General features: G+C 37.1%; 1 protein-coding gene across 3 annotated transcripts in view; it reads right to left on the reverse strand.

Annotated features, from left to right (window-relative positions):
- CDK19 (cyclin dependent kinase 19) overlaps positions 1-18,363 on the reverse strand; it is a 170,162-nt gene that overhangs the window by 109,294 nt on the left and 42,505 nt on the right. The window lies entirely within an intron of this gene.

The raw sequence follows: 18,363 nt of genomic DNA on the forward strand, positions 1-18,363 counted from the left end.
GCATTCTGTTATAAACATTAATTACAAAAATAAATGACAGATGTAAACTTCTATATTTGTTTAAAGTAATTTCACAGTATAAGACCCACTTAATAAATGGGGGAGTTATAGAAGAATGTATTACCCACTAAGACACGCTAGTTTTCACCTAGGACAGGGGACATTCAAAATCCCTAAGACCTCAACCAAAGCCTTGGAAACACTTCAAAATTGGCCACCAACACCTCATTCTCAAGATATCTAGGAAAAACTCAGTAGTTACAGTGAATTTTCCAATTAATGGAGGTAGAATTAGGAATTCTGGGAAACCCCGCTAGTTACCAGGGTGCTTAACCAAGGGAAGACAACAGATCAATAATGGTGATAGGTCCATAAAAATAGTAATAGTATCAGATGAGTGTCTAGTGCAACACTGTATCCTCAGGGTACTGACACCAGAACAAGCCACAGCAAGGCCCCAGCTGAATGTCACAAATGTGATTCCTACCACTGGTTATTCTGACAAGAGGAGTATAATCCATGCCCTCTGAGTTTTGCCTTTTGATTATATTAGAGCCTCAACAGGGTATCACCATGTCATGAAGGTTTTGTCAAATGATAGTACCTAAGTAGTGCTGTATCTGTCCTACTTACCTATTCCTCATTTTCCCCATTCTGTGTTTACTAGCAGATAAAGCAGTTTAAGAGGTTACTCATAATATGCATTTTAAAACATCATTTTACGTGCGTTTTGAAGATTTTCACAATCGTCTGTTTTGAGCAAATAATTGAGTTATGGTTACTTTTTCCCACAGTCTGAAAATTATATCCATTTTTCTTCCAATATATGACATTCAGGAAACAATTAAGCAGCATTTTGATAAAGAGAAATTGTACCACATATGTCAACAGGATAGACTGTTATGCAATTATTAAAATGATAATCATGGAGATCATTGGAAACATGGAAAATGTTTACCATATGTTGCTGAGAAAATACATAAATCATACCGTATAAAAATATATACATTTAGACATATGTTGAAGGTGATATAAAAAAAGTAAAAGTTGTGTTAAGATGTAGAAAGTTATGTTAACTACCTTAATGCCAATATTATATTGTCTTTTAAATTAGAATTAGAGGGAAAAAGAAAAAATACAAAATAATTTGATACTCTGAAAACAGTCACCTATTAAAACAATCTTTTGTATTTTCAAAGTGATATCTTAGGCATGTTTTAAAGAGCAAAGTGTTCCTTTTTCTCCATCCTGTTTCCTCCAAACATAAAACTACACGTTTTTCAGACCACCCAGAGGCCACTAAGAAGTGCAAGCAGCAGGTGAAGGTGACTGAAATGTAATTAAAGCCAAATATCCCCCCCTACCTTGAAAGTATGTATGGGTATGTGTGTGAAAGCATTTGTGCCTGAGATGCTTAACACAATGCTTACAATGTAAATTTCATACAATTAATAATTAAATTAACTACCAGGTATCTACTACTAAATATTTAATTGAATAAATTCTTAAAGTTATACATGCTTTCTGACAAAACTTTCATATGAAATTATAATTTTCTTTTAAACAGAAATATTTCAATCCCCAGTTCCCCTAAATGAAGTGCTCCAAAAGCTCACGTAATTGCATAGTTTTATTTTTAATACTGTAAAGAATATTACACAATCTGGATAGGTTATTGTTGCTATGGAAACTATAAGATTTCTGCAGTAAGTCAAAAAGTGCAAAATTAACACATCAAATTAATGACTTTTGAATTTCACATCCAGGCTGTCAAAAGAATTTGAAAGCCTGAGCAGAATAGACTGAAGCATAGGCCTCTTACTCTGAATTATATGGATAGGATCTAGGAACAAACCCAGTAATTATTTCACTTAATAAGTTTAAATGTAACTTCCATCTGCTAAATTAATAAAATACTCAAAGATCTGCAAACTTAAGATTTATCTGCAGCTTTTGCATTGAGAATGAAATAAAGTGCATATATCATTACCAGTTCTCTTGTATATTAACTGTTGGATGATAAGCAATGATGTAGCACCTCTGAGGTTCACCATATGAAGAAGTGGCAGAATCCCAGCGGGCATATGGACTCACTTTCATCACTGTGCTATTTCAATGCTAATCTGTGGTCAGATGCCAATACCTTAGTTATGAAAACTAAAGATTTGTCCTTTCCCACAATGCCCACAAATATTTCAGTGACTGGCACATGGGGCAGAGAAGCCTTATTGCTCTCATCCCACGTGAAAGCCCTTCTCCGGGAGCTCGTGTGAAAATTCATACCCCATGGCTTATATGTTTCAGGCACACATAATGTTAAGTATCATAAAGGTATAATTTGTTCTTTTACCTGACAAGGCTGAAAAGGAGGTGAACCTGGCCTCCATGGCTGTGATAACCTGGCTTTTAGAGCCAGCCCAGTTCTTCCCTAAAACTATTTTATGTCTAAATTACTTTTATCTAAATAAAAGAACTTTATTATTTACTATAATAAAGACAGAGCAATTCCAAAGCCTTCAGGGAAACTGCTTTCTAAATTTTAGTGCATATTAGATACTACTGTTAGAGCAACTGCACATTGAAAATAATTAAAGGAGTTTACTAAATAAATCCAGGTGAATTAAAAATAAATTTATAGTATAAACATGGATTTATTTAATATAGAATGTTCTGAATTTAAAGACATTTCTCCTATACATCTGTAGTATGTATCAAAACCATGCCAGCTTCCCTCTCAGCATTCATCACAAAGAAAAACAAGTGTTCAATGGGAACATTATGTAACTACAAAATAGAAAAATTAATTTGGCGGAGACTGGGATTCTATTACATTTTCCATCTGAGACACTATATTCTGGAAAACTCTTGATGCAAGCAATTCTATAGATAGTACAAAAAATAAGAAGCACATATTTGTGCAAATTGTAGAAATCACTGCCTTAAAATGAAAGCATTATCTCAGGCAGAAAACTAGGCTCAGTGGTAGAATTTAAATGTAATTCAGGGAAGAATTTCTCAAGCCTAAAGATGCAGTTTCAGTAGGAACAACTTTTGAATGAACTATTAGGAACTGGTCTGATGAAAAAAATAGTCTTATACCTTTCAAAAATGTCCAAGTTTGATGACCAGCCTCCAGTCACGTTTAGCAAGGTGAAGCACCATTCAGCAGCTCGTATGCGCAAGTGTAGTTAAGGTATGGTCAAACCCCACTCGTTACAATCATAATTAGACAGGTCCAAGGCTTTTTGGCTCCTATTAATAATACTACCAGGTGTCCAGATCAGCCCTGGGCCATCTTTGGTCCCAAGGACCTATGACAGACAAAAAATTTAGAAGAATCTTTTAAGAAAAGATGAAGGAATTCAAGCTCAAGCATAACCAAGGGAAAAATTTTAGTCTTCAAACTAATAGGGTTAAAATCCTTTTTTGTTTCTAAGGAAAACAGAGGCTCCTTACTATTTTATTTTACATCAAGCAACAAACAAACACAGAGTCAATATTTTATGTTCCAATACTGTGCCAAACTCTGAGGATGAACAAAATTAAAGACTAGCTACCCTAGATATCAGAGTTTACAATCCACCTGGAAAGAGGTTCTGAGTGGAAATATAAACAGATAACTCTGATATGACCCCCTCTGCACCCAAGACGTATGCATAACAGGCACAGAGAGAATGAGATTAGTATTTCTTCTCAGAGCTTTAAGGAAGATAACTACATAGTGATGCCTTTGAGGGAGGAGTTTCCCAGGCAGAAAAGGGACAAGAGGGTCAGAGAGTTCCAGGTAGAAGTAGAGCATGAAAGAAATAAACAGGAAACCGCTGGTATTCAGTATGGCTGGAAGCTGGGGGCATGATGACAAGGTGCAAGAGATGAGGTTAGGTTAGAAAAGTAAAGGGAAGGAACCAAATGAGTTCTGCAAAGAAACTTGTACTTCATATATAAACAGTGTGGAGCAAAAGGTTTTGAGAACAGAGAAGGTACATAACAGATCTTTGCTCAGAGAGATAAATCTAGTAACTACAAACTGGTGGCAGAGCAAACATCTGGGAGGTTGCTCAAACGTCCAAAGAGAAGATGAGGACTAGATTAGAATAGGCAGAGGAGAACAAATATGGACTCAAAAGACATTCCTAAAAACAATTCCTGTGTCAGAAGTGATATAATTTAGTAACCAGTTTGATTCTCTAGGTGAAGGAAAGGAAGGCTGTGAAGATGGGTGAAGCTTCCACTTTGCCTAATCATGCCAATGATAACGATTAAGCAGAGAAATGATGACATGAATAAATGGAGACCAGGAAATATAAGATTTTATCCTAAAGGCAATGAAAGTTACATATGAAGACTAATCTTATTAGGAAGGACTGAGATTAGAGGTGTGAAAAACAATTAGGAATTACTGCAATGAAAGGGTGAGAAGGAAAGACCCTGGATTAGTATAATAGAATGTTAGCTTCCAAAAGGGGCTCGCGACAATCCTGTTACAACCTCCTCATGAAGATGAAGAAGTTAGGCCATCAGCCAGAAGCAGAGCTCAGATGAAATCTTCCAAATGCAACATTCTCCATAACAGAATGGTAACTAACAATAAGACTGGAGAAAAGAAGAAATACTTGTGACAGTCATTTTTAAAGAGGAATTGGCAGGACCAAATGAACAAATAATGAAAATCAAGAAGGCTGAATCAAAGGTAAGTCTGGGGTTCTGGCTTGGTTGATGGGGAGGATGATACTATTGAGAACAAAACTCAGGTCACATCTCAGAAGGTTCTTCAGCTTGTAAATGATTCCTTCAGATAGAAAGAAAATCTAACCAAAAATATCTGAGAAGTTCAAAAAGAAGATGCCCTGAAGATGTTACCAGGCTTATTGTGGTGATTTCACAATACATACAAATATTGAATCATTACAATTTTTTACACCTGAAACTAATATAATGTTATATGTCAATTACACCTTGATTTAAAAAAAAAAGATGCTTACTGAGGGCCTGCCATAGGAGTTTCAGATTTAAAGGATTTGAGCTTACAAACATGATATTGGATTGGAGGAAGTAGCACGTAGATAAATAACTTTTTTGGTGCCCAGGAAAGAAGTTGAGGCAACATGGGAAGGAGGAAAGGAGAACAAGAGAGAGGGAAGAAAAGAAGAAAGAACAATTTCTGAACACTTCTCTCTCACATCCCTTAAGAAGACAAACAATTCTATGAATTCGTCCTTTAAGTTTTCTTTTCCAAACCTTAAGACTAGAATTCAAATTAATGGAATCATCAGAAATATAGTACTCAAGGTGGCACAGTATGACCATCTACAGATTTTATAACCAGGTGTTACCAATAAGACTTTATTCAAACAATATGACACCTGAGTCTTGCCAACTTTTCTTTTTTTTTTTTTTTTTGCAGTTTTTTAAGATTGAAGTACAGCTGATTTACAATGTGTCAGGTGTACAGCAAAGAGATACAGTTATGCACATATATAATCTTTTTCAGATTCCTTTCCCTTATAGGTTATTACAAGATACTGAATATAGTTCCCTGTGCTATAACAGTAGGTCATTGTTCTTTATCAATTTTATATATAGTAGTGTGTATCTGTTACTCCCAAATACCTAACTTATCCGTCCCCCCTTTATGTCTGTGAGTCTATCTCTGTTTTGTAATTGTATGGTATTTGTCTTTCTCTGACATACTTCACTTAGTATAATAATCTCTAGGTACATTCATTTTGTTGCAAATGCCATTACTTCATTCTTTTTTATGGCTGAGTAATATTCCACTGTGTATATATACCACATCTTCTTTATCCATTCACCTGTTGATGGACATTTAGGTTGCTTCCATGTCTTGGCTACTGTAAATAGTGCTATGAATATTGGGGTGCATATACCTTTTCAAATTAGAGTTTTCTACAGATATATGCCCAAGAGAGGGACTGCAGGATCATGTGCCAACTCTATTTTTAGTTTTTCAAAGAACCTCCATACTGTTCTCCATAGTGGCTGCACCAATTTACATTCCCACACCAACAGTGTACGAGGTTTCCTTTTTCTCCACACCCTCTCCAGCATTTGTTATTTGTAGACTTTTTTTTTTGGCTATGCCGCACAGCATGTAGGATCTTAGCTCCCCAATCAGGGATCGAACCCATGGCCCCTGCAGTCAGTGGAAGCACGGAGTCCTAACCACTGGACTGCCAGGGAATTCCTGTAGACTTTTTAATGACAGCCATTCTGCCTGGTGTGAGACGATACCTCATTATAATTTCAACTTGCATTTCTCTAATAATTAGTGATACTGAGCATCTTTTCATGTGCCTGTTGGCCATCTGTATGTCTTCTTTGCAGAAATGTCTATTTAGGTCTTCTGCCCATTTTTTTATTGAGTTGCTTCTATTTTTTTTATATTAAGTTGCATGAGCTATTTGTATATTTCGGAAATTAATCCCTTGTCAGTATCACTGTTTGCAAATATTTTCTCTCAGTCCGAAGGCTGTCTTTTCATTTTGTTTATGGTTTCTTTTGCTTTGCAAATGCTTTTAAGTTTAACTAGGTCCCATTTGTTTATTTTTTGGGTTTGTTTTCCATTACTCTCAGAGATGGATCTAAAAAAATATTGCTGTGATTTACATCAAAGAGTGTTCTGCCTTTGTTTTCCTCTAGGAGTTTTATAGTGTACACTCTTACATTTAAGTCCATAATCCATTTTGAGTTTATTTTGGTATATGGTATTAGAGAATGTTCTAATTTTATTCTTTTACATCTAGCTGTCCAGTTTTCCCAGCACCACTTACTGAAGAGACTGTCTTTTCTCCATTCTATGTTCTTGCCTCCTTTGTCATAGACTAATTGACCACAAGTGCGTGGGTTTATTTCTGTTCTTTCTATCCCGTTCCATTGAGCTATGTATCTGCTTTTGTGCCAGTACCATCCTGATTTGATTACTGCAGCTTTGTAGTACAGTCTGAAGTGAGGGAATGTGATTCCTCCAGCTCTGTTCTTTCTTCTAAAGATTGTTTTTGCTATTCGGGGTCTTTTGTGTTTCCACACAAATTAAAAAATTTTTTGTTCCAGTTCTGTGAAAAATGTCACTGGTAATTTGAAAGGGACTGCATTGAATCTGTAGATTGCTTTGGGTAGTATAGTCATTTTCACAATATTGATTCTTCTAATCTAAGAACATGGTATATCTCTCCATCTGTTTGTGTCATCTTCAATTTCTTTCATCAGTGTCTTACAGTTTTCAGAGTACAGGTCTTTTGCCTCCTTAGGTAGGTTTATTTCTAGGTATTTTATTCTTTTTGATGTGATAGTAAATGGGATTGTTTCCTTAATTTCTCTTTCTGATATGTTGTTGTTAGTGTATAGAAATGCAACAGATTTTTGTGTATTAATTTTGTATCCAGCAACGTGATTGAATTCATTGATGAGCTCAAGTAGCTTTCTGGTGGCATCTTTAGGATTTTCTATGTCTAGTATCATGTCATCTGCAAACAGTGACAGTTTTACTTCTTCCTTTCCAACTTGGATTTCTTTTATTTCTTTTTCTTTTCAGATTGCTGTGCTTAGGACTTCCAAAACCATGTTGAGTAAACATGGCAACAGTTGTCCTTGTCTTATTCCTGATCTTAGAGCGAATGCTTTCAGCTTTTCACCACTGAGTATGATGTTAGCCGTGGGTTTGTCAATAATTGTTTTCATCAAGAAGAATGCTGCCATAAATCAATGTTATATCACTTTTGCTTAATATACGATGATTTGCCTTAGCAGATTAAGAGGCTTCCATATCACATAGAAAATAAGAATAAAGCATTCTTGGGGGTGGGGCTAATGGCAGACTCTGGGAAGGCTCACGCCAAGGAGTACTTCCAGTACTTCTGCTGCCAGTGTTCTTGTCCTCACAGTAAGCCACAGCCACACCCCCTCCCGCCTCTGCAGGAGACCCTCCAATACTAGCAGTTTTTCAGGGGAGAAAAAGCTCATATTTGAAAATGAAGCACAGATATCTTCAGCTTCTCCAGTGAACAGAGCAACTGAAATCAGATCTTCTAATAAGAGTACTCTTAAAATCATAACAGGTATTCTGATAGAGGTAAAAAGATAAAAATAGCCTGGGTCAGAAGATCTTTGTAAAATTTAAACAATTCTTCCACAAATGTTCTTCATACCAAAAGAAAAGAAATTTTCCGACCAGATAGCAGACAGCAGAAGCAAGAAGAACTACAATCCTGCAGCCTGTGGAACAAAAACCACATTCACACGAAGAGAGACAAGATGAAAATGCAGAGGGCTATGTACCAGATGAAGGAACAAGATAAAACCCCAGAGAAACAACTAAATGAAGCGGAGATATGCAACCTTCCAGAAAAAGAATTCAGAATAATGATAGTGAAGATGATCCAGGACCTCAGAAAAAGAATGGAGGCAAAGATCGAGAAGATGCAAGAAATGTTTAACAAAGACCTAGAAGAATTAAAGAACAAACAAACAGAGATGAACAATACAATAACTGAAATGAAAACTACACTAGAAGGAATCAATAGCAAAATAACTGAGGCAGAAGAACAGATAAGTGACCTGGAAGACAGAATGGTGGAATTCACTGCTGCAGAACAGAATAAAGAAAAAAGAATGAAAAGAAATGAAGACAGTCTAAGAGACCTCTGGTACAACATTAAACACAACATTCGCATTATATGGGTCCCAGAAGGAGAAGAGAGAGAGAAAAGACCAGAGAAAATATTTGAAGAGATTATAGTCGAAAACTTCCCTAACATGGGAAAGGAAATAGCCACCCAAGTCCAGGAAGCGCAGAGAGTCCCATACAGGATAAAACCAAGGAGAAACACATCAAGACACATAGTAATCAAACTGGCAAAAATTAAAGACAAAGAAAAATTACTGAAAGCAGCAAGGCAAAAACAACAAATAACATACAAGGGAACTCCCATAAGGTTAACAGCTGATTTCTCAGCAGAAACTCTACAAGCCAGAATGGAGTGGCATGACATATTTAAAGTGGTGAAAGGTAAGAACCTAAAACCAAGATTACTCTACCCGGCAAGGATCTCATTCAGATTCGATGGAGAAATCAAAAGCTTCACAGACAAGCACAAGCTAAGAGAATTCAGCACCACCAAATCAGCTCTACAACAAATGCTAAAGGAACTTCTCTAACTGGGAAACACAAAAGAAGAAAAGAACCTACAAAAACAAACCCAAAACAATTAAGAAAATGGTCATAGGAACATACATATTGATAATTACCTTAAACGTGAATGGATTAAATGCTCCAACCAAAAGACACAGGCTTGCTGAATGGATACAAAAACAAGACCCATACATATGCTGTCTACAAGAGACTCACTTCAGACCTAGGGACACATACAGACTGAAAATGAGAGGATGGAAAACGATATTCCATGCAAATGGAAATCAAAGAAAGCTTGAGCAGCAATACTCATATCAGATAAAATAGACTTTAAAATAAAGAATGTTACAAGAGACAAGGAAGGACACGTAATGATCAAAGGATCAATTCAAGAAGAAGATATAACAATTATAAATATACATGCACCCAACATAGGAGCACCTCAATACATAAGGCAACTGCTAACAGCTCTAAAAGAGGAAATCGACAGTAACACAATAATAGTGGGGCACTTTAACACCTGACTTACACCAATGGACAGATCATCTAAACAGAAAATTAATAAGGAAACAGGAGCTTTAAATGACACAACAGACCGGATAGATTTAATTGATCTTTACAGGACATACTATCCAAAAACAGCAGATTACACTTTCTTCTCAAGTGCGCATAGAACATTCTCCAGGATAGATCACATCTTGGGTCACAAATCAAGCCTCAGTAAATTTAAGAAAACTGAAATCATATCAAGCATCTTTTCTGACCACAATGCTGTGAGATTAGAAATGAATTACAGGGGAAAAAAACATAAAAAACACAAACACATGGCGGCTAAACAATACGTTACTAAATAACCAAGAGATCACTGAAGAAATCAAAGAGGAAATCAAAAAATACCTAGAGACAAATGACAATGAAAGCACAATGATCCAAAACCTATGGGATGTGGCAAAAGCAGTTCTAAGAGGGAAGTTTATAGCAATACAAGCCTACTTCAAGAAACAAGAAACATCTCAAATAAATGAACTAATCTTACACCTAAAGGAACTAGAGAAAGCAGAACAAACAAAACCCAAAGTTAGCAGAAGGAAAGATACCATAAAGATCACAGCAGAAATAAATGAAATAGAAACAAAGAAAACAATAGCAAAGACTTGCTAAAACTTGGTTCTTTGAGAAGATAAACAAAATTGATAAACCAATAGCCAGACTCATCAAGAAAAAGAGGGAGAGGACTCAAATCAATAAAATTAGAAATGAAAAAGAAGTTACAACAGACACCCCAGAATTACAGAGCAACTCTACGCCAATAAAATGGACAACCTGGAAGAAATGGACAAATTCTTAGAAAGGTATAACCTTCCAAGACTGAACCAGGAAGAAACAGAAAATATGAACAGACCAATCACAAGTAATGAAATTGAAACTGTGATTAAAAACCTTCCAACAAACAAAAGTCCAGGACCAGATGGCTTCACAGGTGAATTCTATCAAACATTTAGAGAAGAGCTAACACCCATCCTCCTCAAACTCTTCCAAAGAATTGCAGAGGAAGGAATATTCCCAAACACGTTCTATGAGGCCACCATCACCCTGATACCAAAAGACAAAGATACTACATAAAAAGAAAATTACAGACCAATATCACTGATGAACATAGATGCAAAAATCCTCAACAAAATGCTAGCAAACAGAATCCAACAACACATTAAAAGCATCACACACCATGATCAAGTGGGATTTATCCCAGGGATGCAAGGATTCTTCAATATACGCAAATAAATCAACGTGAGACACCATATTAACAAACTGAAGAATAAAAACCATATGATAATCTCAACAGATGCAGAAAAAGCTTCTATCAAAATTCGACACCCATTTATGACAAAAGAACTCTAGAAAGTGGGCGTAGAGGGAACCCACCCCAACATAATAAAGGCCATATACGACAAACCCACAGCAAACATCATTCTCAATGGTGAAACTGAAAGCATTTCCTCTAAGGTCAAGAACAAGACAAGGATGTCCACTCTCACCATTATTGTTCAACATAGTTTTGGAAGGCCTAGCCACGGCAATCAGAGAAGAAAAAGAAATAAAAGGAAAACAAATTGGAAAAGAAGACATAAAACGTCACTGTTTGCAGATGACATGATACTATAAATAGAGAATCCTAAACATGCCACCAGAAAACTGCTAGAGCTAATCAATGAATTTGGTAAAGTTGCAGGATACAAAATGAATGCACAGAAATCTCTTGCATTCCTAAACACTAGTGATGAAAAATCTGAAAGAGAAATTAAGGAAACACTCCCATTTACCACTGCAACAAAAAGAATAAAATACCTAGGAATAAACCTACCTAGGGAGACAAAAGACCTGTATGCAGAAAACTATAAGACACTGATGAAAGAAATTAAAGATGATACCAACAGATGGAGAGATATACAATGCTCTTGGATTGGGAGAATCAATATTGTGAAAATGACTATACTACCCAAAGCAATCTACAGATTCAATGCAATCCCTATCAAACTACCAATGGCATTTCTTAGAGAACTAGAACAAAAATCTTAAACTTTGTATGGAGACACAAAAGCCCCCAAATAGCCAAAGCAGTCTTGAGGGAAAAAAATGGAGCTGGAGGAATCAGACTCCCTGACTTCAGACTATACTACAAAGCTACAGTAATCAAGACAATATGGTACTGGCACAAAATCAGAAACATAGATCAATGGAACAGGATAGAAAGCCCAGAGATAAACCCACACACCTATGGTCAACTAATCTATGACAAAGGAGGCAAGGATATACAATGGAGAAAAGACAGAGTCTTCAATAAGTGGTGCTGGGAAAACTGGACAGCTACATGTAAAAGAATGAAATTAGAACACTCCCTAACACTATACACAAAAATAAACTCAAAATGGATTCGAGACCTAAATGTAAGACCGGACACGATAAAGCTCTTAGAGGAAAACACAGGAAGAACACTCTTTGACAGAAATCACAGCAAGATCTTTTTTGATCCCCCTCCTACAGTAATGGAAATTAAAACAAAAATAAACAAATGGGACCTAATGAAACTTAAAAGCTTTTGTACAGCAAAGGAAACCATAAACAAGATAAAAAGACAACACTCAGATGGGAGAAAATATTTGCAAACGAATCAACAGACAAAGGATTAATCTCCAAAATATATAAACAGCTCATGCAGCTCAATATTAGAAAAACAAACAACCCAATCCAAAAGTGGGCAGAAGACCTAAATAGACATTTCTCCAAAGAAGACATACTGATGGCCAAGAAGCACATGAAAGGCTGCTCAACATCATTAATTATTAGAAAAATGCTAATTAAAACTACAATGAGGTATCACCTCACTCCAGTTAGACTGTGCATAACGAGAAAATCTACAAATAACAAATGCTGGAGAGGGTGTGGAGAAAAGGGAACCCTCTTGCACTGTTGGTGGAAATGTAAATTGATACAGCCACTATGGAGAACAGTATGGAGGTTACTTAAAAAACTGAAAATAGAATTACCATATGACCCAGCAATCCCACTACTGGGCATATACCCAGAGAAAACCATAATTCAAAATGACACATGCACCCCAATGTTCATTGCTACACTGTTTACAATGGCCAGGTCATGGAAGCAACCTAAATGCCCATCAATAGACGAATGGATAAAGAAGTAGTGGTACATACATACAATGGAATATTACTCAGCCATAAAAAGGAATGAAATTGGGTCATTTGTAGAGACATGGATGAATCTAGAGACTGTAATACAGACTGAAGTAAGTCAGAAAGAGAAAAACAAATATTGTATATTAACGCATATATATGGAACCAGGAAATATGGTACAGATGAACCAGTCTGCAGGGCAGAAATTGAGACATAGATGTAAAGAACAAACGCATGGACACCAAGGGGGGAAAGTGGCGGGGGGTGTGATGAATCAGGAGATTGGGATTGACATATATACACTAATATGTATAAAATGGATAATAAGAACCTGCTGTATAAAAAAATAAATTCAAAAATTCAAATTTCTAAAAAAAGGAAAAAAAGAATAGAACAATATGGAATAAAAATTTTGAAAAACAAAAACCAAAAATATCATTTAGCTTTACATTGATAATTCTGAATTATTCAATATCATGAACTCTATATTCACTCAGCCTAGCAGCAATGATTCCTTATTTGGGGACTCTTTTCTTTATTATACAATACCATAATGTTTTTTAACTTATCATGAAATTTTCCAAAAATGAAGAAACAAAAAATCAAAATAAATGACAGTGATACTCTATGTAACTCTCACACAGCTTCAACAATTATCAATACGTGGCCAATCTTATTTCTACTGCCTCCACTTTTCTTGATTATTTTGAAACAAAACCCAGACACCATATCATTTGCCATAACAATTCAATACCATAGCATTTTTAATTAGCAGGATTTTTTCATTTAAATGACAAAAGTCCTTTAAAAATAATTCTGAAATATTGAAAATCTTGTACCAGAGGATACTGTTATTATTTTGTATTCCCCTTATTAACGAATAATGTCAAATAACACTAGCACCTTCTTTATGCTTTCATCTACCATATATTTCATCTACTCGTTCTCTATCACCAAAGTACAGTAATAGTCTCCCTTATTCAAGTTCACTATTTTCTTGCAACATGGAAATCTGACAGTTTATCTTTTTGCCTTCATTCTTTAGAAAGACTGCTTTTTATTTAGTCTCTTTTCTTAAAAACTAATTTATTAATTAATATATCTTTCTCTAAAAAACAATCTTCATTTTATAATATTTCTTTTATTCAGAATTCTAATTCAGATAAACATTTACTGTTTTAAAAGCTGTAAAATAATAAAATTCCAGAAACTCCTATTATGGCAAATTCTTATTGCTCAGAAGGGATTTTAATTAAAACAAACATATCTGCAGTAATGCTTTAAGAATTCAGGTATCAAAAGTGTTAAGTTTAGGGCTTCCCTGGTGGCGCAGTGGTTGAGAGTCCGCCTGCCGATGCAGGGGACACGGGTTCGTGCCCCGGTCCGGGAAGATCCCACATGCCGCGGAGCGGCTGCGCCCGTGAGCCATGGCGGCTGAGCCTGCGCGTCCGGAGCCTGTGCTCCGCAACGGGAGAGGCCACAACAGTGAGAGGCTCGCGTACCGCAAAAAAAAAAAAATCCATGCTATATTCAAGAAATTAGCAGAAGACAAGTATAGCTAGAACACAGAGATGAAGTAATACATAAAAAGAGTAAAGAAGATGGAATTACCATAGTCTTGTATGGTATGCTAAAAAAGCTGGCATTTTTCCTGTATAATGGGAAGCCATCAGAGGTTTTCAAGCAAGAGAAATATATGATCAAACAAGTATTCTCAATAAGCAGATAGTATGCAGGATGAATCAGAAGGTTTAAAGCCAGAGGTAGGCAGACCATTGTAAAAGTTCTGGGAAGGACTGCTGAAGGCCAAAATTAGAGTAAATAAGGTAAGAATGGAGGGAATGCATTCAAGAGGCCATCCAGATATAGACTTATCTACTGTGGTCAAATATATATATAGAAACACTGTAGGCATTAAAGAAGTATTTGATGAATAAATGTGTATGCACATATGTGTACATGTAAATAAGAGAGTGCTAAGCAGACAGCCAGAGAAACAGCTGAATATGACTGAGGTTTCCAGTGAGTGAAAGCAAGGCTATTTACACCACACCTTCTACCACCCCTGCCCAAGAAAATAATAATACTGACAATGAGCCAGCTAGCAAGTAAAGAATAAATTCATTTTGGACGTGTAGATTTTGAAGTGACTACTGGATAGCCAGGAGAAGATGGACAAAAGGAAATAAAGTGCAATTTAGAAAAGAAAACATCACTACACAGGCAACTGTTAAAGTCACAGAAGTAAACGTGATCACAAAGAGAGCACAGAAGAAAAGAGCTGAAGATGGTAGCCTAGGCTCTTTCACATCATGGCACCTACCTAATGTTAACATTTATATTGCTTACCAGAGTCAACTGACAGTGCTCATGGTCTGCCACTGCCCCAAACTCCACCAGTGGCTGAAGAGCTTAGAGGATTAGTAATAGGACCCATAACCTATTCACAGTAGCCATGCCACAGGGATTGGGAAGCCCTTCTCTGCTGAATGCCACTACCTTCAACAGGCTGCAGGAGAAACATTTAAAGGTTCTTGATAATAGGTGAATCTAGATGTGAGACACTACAAGAAAATTGGTCTGACTTCTAAAAAAAAAAAGAAGAAAAGACTCAGAAAAAAGGTAGGGTTGGGGGATAGTCTACTCAAGACATGTAACAACTAAATATTATGCACGAAAACCTTATAGATTGTCGTTTATAAAAAAACAGCTACAGGGCTTCCCTGGTGGCGCAGTGGTTGAGAGTCCGCCTGCCGATGCAGGGGACACGGGTTTGTGCCCCGGTCCGGGAAGATCCCACATGCCGCGGAGCGGCTGGGCCCGTGAGCCATGGCCGCTGAGCCTGCGCGTCCGGAGAGAGGCCACAACAGTGAGAGGCCCGCGTACCGCAAAAAAAAAAAAAAAAAAAGTTCACCAGAAAGCAACGATCTCCTTCTAGGAGGGAAGGAGAAAAATATAAATATTTTGTCATTCTCTAGTCTAGCACTATCAGATCAGATAGAACTAGATCATCAACCTGCTCCTTTAGGTACACTTTCAGATTTCAGTCTTCATGAAATCATCTCAAATCATAAGTATCAATGAAAAAACAAATACTCAAAAAAGAAATCCACAAGTCAAGATATCAAAATCAACGCTTAAAATTTAAATATATACTAGTTTTTCACCATAGCCCTGAAAGTTCAGCCAAACCTATACCACTGAGAAATCTTTTTTTTTTTTTTTTTTTTTTTTTTGTGGTACGCGGGCCTCTCACTGCTGTGGCCTCTCCCGTTGCGGCGCGCAGGCTCAGCGGCCATGACTCACAGGCGCAGCCGCTCCGCGGCATGTGGGATCCTCCCGGACCGGGGCACGAACCCGCGTCCCCTGCATCGGCAGGCGGACTCTCAACCACTGCACCACCAGGGAAGCCCAGGAATCTTCTTTCGATAAAGTTTAAGCTATTACATGTTTTTCTTGGCTGATCTTAAGTACTATGATAACAGAGAATGTGATACTGTGATATAATAAGAAAACATATCGTGGGGTCTTCCTCAAGGGTTCCTCGCTCACAACTCCTAAAATCCTTGTAATTTCCTAAGTGATTAGAGCATATGAGCATCTTTTCTTATAATATTTGGTTTTTATTCCTGGAATAGCTTCAGAAGGATAAAAATAAAAGAAGCTCTTTTGTTATTCATAACAAGCCCCTTTCAACCACACCTGAGTTTATGTTAATGAAGTGACTTTTGGAAAGTCCCTAGAGAACCACTTGATGGGGACTGGTTGCCTGGGGAACAAACCAAGTAATCAGAACTTTCAGCATGCCCACCACCACCCCAACCCCAAATGGGGCCCTGGGGATTTAATTATTCACCAATGGTCAAGGATTTAATCAATCACGCCTACATAATGAAGCCTCCATAAAAATCCCTAAAGTACAGAATTCAGAGAGCTTCTGGGTTGGTGAACAAGAACACATCCACGTGCTGGGATGGTGGTACACCCCAAAACTCCACAGGGACAGAAGCTCTTGTGCTTGGGACCCTTCTGGACATAGACCTAGCCCTATATATTCTTCATCTGACTGTTCATTTGTATCCTTTAATATATCCTTTGTAATAAACCAGTAATCTAGTAAGTAAACTGTAAATGACTGAACCTGAGGAAGGGGTTGTGGGAACCTTCAATTTGTAGCTGAGTCAGAGGTTGTGGGCAACCTGGGGGACCCAACACTTGCCACTGGCATCTGAAGTGAGGGGCAGTCTTGTGGGACTGAGCCTTTAACCTGTGGGGTCGAAACTGAGTTAAATTGTAGGATACCCAGCTGGTGTCGGAGAATTGACCAGTATGGGGAAAAAACCTGCACATCTCTGGTGTCAGAAGTAATTTGGGAAGTGTTGGGTGTAAGGGGAGTTGTGAATAGAGAGATAAACAGAGTTTTTCCTTTCAGATAGTCTATTTCCTAATATAGTAAGTATTCTTGCTAGAATCCGAACCATTTGAACCATTATAATCCACAATCACTGAAATACACTTGAAAAAGCAAATTCCTTTAAATGACTTTACTTGAAACTTTAATCAACATGACACATATCATAAAGTAAAAAGTCAGCTATTAGCTATAAAGAATTAATTTTTTTTAGAAGTTTCCATATAGGTTAACCTGGATTAGTCTGTATAAAAATTCAGGTAAACCTAATGTTGTCAGATGATCCATTTCATAGGAATATCAACCTAAGATCAAATTCTAGTCACTAAAAAGCTAAAAAACAAGAAGTTAGGAAAATAAAGCTGTTGCCCAGACAAGAACAAAGATAAATACCAATAATAGGGACTTCCCTGGTGGCACAGTGGTTAAGAATCCGCCTGCCAATGCAGGGGACACAGGTTTGAGCCCTGGTCCGGGAAGATCCCACATGCTGCTGAGCAACTAAGCCCGTGCACCACAACTACTGAGCCTACGCTCTAGAGCCCACGGTACAACTACTGAGCCTGCACTCTAGAGCCTGTATGCCACAAGTACTGAAGCCCGTGCGCCTAGAGCCCGTGCTCCGCAACAAGAGAAGCCACTGCAATGAGAAGCTCGCACACCACAACAAAGAGTAGCCCCTGCTCGCCGCAACTAGAGAAAGCCTGCATGCAGCAATGAAGACCCAATGAAGCCGAAAATAAATTTATTAAAAAACAATAATAATGAATCAAGTCATAATTTGAGGAAAAAAGCATTTTTCTTTTATCATTAAATCACCTTTAAAACATAAAAATTTATGCTATCCAGTACCACAACACATTTATAATAAGAGTTATAAAAATAGCTACATTTATATAGTACTTAGTATAAGGTAGGTATCGTTCTTTGAGCCTCAACCACATTAACTCTTTTAATCCTCACAACGTGCTAGGAAGCAAGTACTATACTCTCTCCATTGTACAGATAAGGACACTAAAAGCAGAGAGGTTAGATCACTCTAGGTCACACAGCTAGTTAAGGGGCAGATCCAAGATTCACCAGGATCTAGGAAGCCTAGCTCCAGAGTCTG

Source organism: Monodon monoceros, unplaced genomic scaffold (genome assembly GCF_005190385.1).
Source record: "Monodon monoceros isolate NGI ecotype Baffin Bay Population unplaced genomic scaffold, NGI_Narwhal_1 Super_Scaffold_15, whole genome shotgun sequence".
NCBI classification, from domain to species: Eukaryota; Metazoa; Chordata; class Mammalia; order Artiodactyla; family Monodontidae; genus Monodon; species Monodon monoceros.